Below are 4558 nucleotides of genomic sequence, written 5' to 3'. Positions count from 1 at the left end.
AAACTAGTCCTTATGACACTAATTTATTACTCGAAAACTATAATTTCAGGCATAACATTTGATAACGGCACAAAAGCATTTGTAAACAAACTTTCTAAGGCCCTTTACACGTGAACCAAAGTACGCCCACGCAAACCAGCAACATCATCGGATAGGGACAACTATCACCTTTCCGAAAGTGGTATTGATTTGCGTGGGCGTAATTTGGTTCACGTGTAAAGGGCCTTAGAAAGTTTGTTTACAAATGCTTTTGTGCCGTTATCAAATGTTATGCCTGATTTACACAATGTTTTTTTTTTTTTCTTTGGATTTGTCTTTTCAGACAGGTCTATCTCGCCGCTGGTAATGAGTAATTTGCTTTGTTTCTTTAATTTAAAGGTGTAGGTTTTTGATCAATGGTTGTCCGTCTTAGATGTGGATGTTGTTTTCCTTTAAGAACTTCACCACTTGTTTCAATTCTTCTTCACAGCTTTCCGTCAGGATCATTTCTAACGGTTTCATGTAGTTTAGTACTATGTATCTGCTTCTATTTTTGGTTGTATCTAGGGCAGTCGTATAGGATGTGTTTTAAGTTTTCGGTTACTTCACACCAATCACATGTATCGTACAGTTCCCATCCCCAGCTTGCTTTTCTTTCCTTGGTCAGACTGTGTCTGCTTCTTATTCTGCTTAAGACTTTTACTTCATCTGGCTGCAACCTGAGATCCTTGCTCCATATCTTCTTGTTTGGCCGGTCCATGAGCTGGTAGTGCCATTTCCCTTTCTCCTTCGATGTTGCTTTGTACTTCCTGGTCCAATCCTCCCATATTTCTGTGCTGCTGAGTCTTAAGGCGTCTCCTACCGTTATTCAATGGTAGAATGTTTGTTTTTCTTGTGTTTTGGTCACGGCAAGTTGGTCCGCTGTCTCGTTGCCTTTGATACCATTGTGGCCTGGTACCCATTGGATCTTGATCGTTCGTCCTCCAAGGTCCTGGAATTCCTTGTGGATCTTCCACAGCAGGTAATTTGCTTCGTATAGACTTTCGTTCAGCAACATATATCAGAATGCCGAGCAATTCAGCATTGGTAATCGTGAAGTTGATATTGATGCTTTCCGCTACGCTGGTCTCATCTGAGCCGTTTTTGAAGCGTCTGTATAAATTCTGTTATGCTGTTTGGACAAGGTCTGGCTTGCTTCCTGGAAAAGTGCCTGCCATACTGTTGCAGGGGTGCGTTCCTTCTTGGGCCTTGCTTCCATTAACGTTGTTTTAATTATCCTATCGAACTCGACTTCAGGAATGAATCGCCTTCTCTTCAACAGGGGGAACTCCCTGTCTGAAGGGTGAACTTGGAAGAGTAGGTCCACGTGCTTGTCTGTGATCTCCGTTAGAAAAGATTCGTTGCCCATTTCTCTACTTGGAGTCTCTCCGACAAACTTCATCAGCGGAGTTCTGTACCAAAGTGTCCTGATGAGTTCCCTTTTCGTAAGGGATTCGATCCGCTGTTCCATAGGTAGTTGGCCTGCTTCCGCCAGCATAACGTGAACTGGAGTGGTGCTGAGGAAGTTCATTGCTTTTCGCACATATGCATTTTGTTGCACTTGTAGCTTCTTCAGGTGGGTCCCTAATAAAAATTGTATGGTTAATTTGCTTAACGACGTGTTCTGGGTATCATCCAAACCATTTGTGGAATAGTTCAATGATTTGGGTTATCGTTCGTTTATGGTTATTTTTTATTAGGGGTCTTTGCTGCGTTTCCGAACACTGTTGCTCCGTATTCCATCCGGCTCCGGATCAAAGCGTTTCCTATTTTTACGAGGGTTTCCGGATTTGCTCCACTTGATTTCCTTGATAGCATTTTAAAAGTAGTCCGATTTTACTCCCCGCCTTGTCTCTTACAGACTCTATGTGTTTCCTGTGCGCCAATCCTCTGTCAAGCACATACCCAAGGTACTGATGGGTGTTTACCATGTCGATTTTGACCCCACGTACAGCCACTTTGAGGCCTTCAGTCCGCTTTCTAGTGAATGGGATGATCGCTGATTTGTGACTGCTCACTTTTAGGTTTAGTTTTTCTAATCTGTCGTAAAGTTGCGGTAGGAACTTTGAGCAGGTATCTGCAGCTTCTTCCACTGAGTCTGCTGTGATGATGACAGCGAAATCGTCAGCAAATTGCACCAACTCGCAGCCATCGGATGAAAGGTCATGAAGCTCGGCCGTGTACAAGTTGAAGAGAATCGGTGAGAGGGGACAACCTTGCGGTAATCCTTCAGATACTTCGACTTCTATTGTTCCTTCCTCCGTTCTTAGTAACAGTAACCGAGATCTTAAATACTGAGTCGACTGAATCGTACGCCATGATGCCATGATGCGCGCTGATGCCCTTTTCGTGCGATGTACGAACATTTCCTTATCATTAAAGTGAAAGAATTACTAAAATTATCGAAACTCATATTGGGGTCTTTTTTTAGGTGTTAAATTAAATCTAATGTGACATGTGCTTCGGAATTTGGCTATAGCATAAACATATTTTCAATAGGCCATTTGTGGAAAAGCTGTTTTGCTGTCATGAAATTGCTAACAAATGCAAAACATTTTAATGCGACTTTTACGAAGATAATTTGCAGCCTGAATTGTTTGAATCTGAAGCCATTTTGCTTGATCCTATTCCGTTTAGTTTTATGATGGCATTAATGGTGGCAAAGTTGCTTGGAAAAAGTTAAACGTCATAATTTGTTTATCTTTCGATAGTTTTGTTGTGCGATCATTGCAACAATGTTCTACTCCAGCATTGGATCAACCAGTTGCGTGACATCAGTGATAAGGGCAATTCATCTATTGGAAGCAGTTACTCAGGAAGTGAGTCTACGTAACTTGGAACAGGTGGAAGCTCAATCGTTTCCGAAAAGTTTTCCTTCTTCCGGATGATGCGATGAAGTTGATGTGCGCTTGCTTGGAGTTTTTGGAACAGTTAACCCTTTCGCCGAATGAAATCGCTGCTATGGTTCGCAAGGCAGCCAATTTTCAGCTGACGAACAGCTTCTGAAGTTTCCTGTCAGCAGTTTGCCGCAGTCCCAGTTTGGCACTGATGCTATTCAGATCATCATCGCAACGTTATTTCTGGAGAAGGCTGCCATTGACGGATTTCACGCCAACTCGTCTTCGGAGTTGGCAGCACCCTCTCAGAACCTTATGAAACTTTGTGGGTGTGGAGACTTAGCAATTTTAAGCAACTTTGAGTACTTATTTTTTTCAAAATTTATCTCGCCTAACATTTGATAAGGGTCAAAGTTTTTTGTCGATTTTTTTTTCAAATCGATATAGCTTAAAAATGACAAGCCCTACAAAATAGTGATGTATGGCGAACTTTTAGCAAATAATCTGAAATTTTATAAAAAAATTTAAATAAATTAAAAAATTGGTTTCTACACTCTAAAAAAATATATTTAAAAATTAAAAGTCATTTTCCCAAAAATGGTACCCCTCAGATTTGCTTGATATTTTTTCTCATGAAAGGCAATATAATTACCTAATTTTTCTTCATACATCGCAAAGTGGGCGCTTTTAAGGAAAAAAAGTTGTTCGAACAACAACTTTTTCATGTTAATTTTTTTTTAGTGTGTTTCACTCAAAGTCGAATAGTAATACGCGCACAACCTTATTAAAATCCGTTGAAACTTAATGAGCATAAAGATTTTGACCTTTTGATAATCTGGGCGTGCTTAAAACAAAAATCTAGCCTAACATTTGAAAGGGCCTAATACAGAGGATTTTCCTGCATTTCGAATGGTGTTTTAATAAATGAAAACTCTAGTGTTTTTGTTTAGTGCATAATTTATTTTCCTATAATTCTCCATACATAATTTGAGTTTTTCATTGATTATTAGTCTATCGGAAACAGAGTGAAATTTTTCGGAGTTTCCTTTGAATGTGAAAATCGCTTAGTAGAAATTATGTTTTGAGAAATAGGTACAAAACAATGAAATTTTTGTGTACCAGGTATAGTTTTTACATGACTGAACAGCTCCTTGAGTTCATCGGACATCTTTGTGTATTGATCATTTGATATGAAGCAGAAGTTCAATTTTGTTATGCTTGTATCTGTTTGTTTAACTGCCCAGTCATACAGTTCTTGTGGAGTTGTGATTGTGTTTCCATAATCTCGAGCAAGACTTGCTCTCTTTGCCATTCGTTTGAGAGTTCCCATGTTTGTGGAGCACGAGCTGCATAAACCGCATATCGTACAGTCGTGAAAATTTGATAGATTGTTCACCGAGGTTGGCCTACCAATCGATCAAATTTGTACGATAAGCGGTTCATCCAGCTCGTGCTCTAAAAAAATGTTGAAAATGAAGTTGTATCTTCGATGTACAATCCTTAAACCACACAGTTGAAACAGTTAAAGTTATTATTATTTACCTAGTGTATCATCAAATTCCTGATGTTCTGATTGCTGATGACTTGTTGATGGTTGCGGCTCTTCAAACTTCCGAGCATGGCTTGATTCTTTTCCATCCGATCGCCTCTTTTTCGGGAGAGGTGTCCTATTGTGCACTAAAATTCCACGACACGATTCATAA

The 4558-nt window shown here is 39.8% G+C and overlaps 1 pseudogene; it reads right to left on the bottom strand.

Moving 5' to 3' along the window:
- Positions 1-408: 408 nt before the first annotated feature.
- On the bottom strand, positions 409-1036 carry LOC135698876 (uncharacterized; annotated as a pseudogene).
- Between the last annotated feature and the right edge of the window lie 3522 nt (positions 1037-4558).

Source organism: Ochlerotatus camptorhynchus, unplaced genomic scaffold, assembly GCF_037179485.1.
Source record: "Ochlerotatus camptorhynchus isolate MF236.1 unplaced genomic scaffold, CSIRO-AGI_Acam_v1.1 ptg000097l, whole genome shotgun sequence".
In the NCBI taxonomy this organism is placed as follows: domain Eukaryota; kingdom Metazoa; phylum Arthropoda; class Insecta; order Diptera; family Culicidae; genus Ochlerotatus; species Ochlerotatus camptorhynchus.
This window is presented reverse-complemented; position numbering and strand designations above follow the sequence as displayed.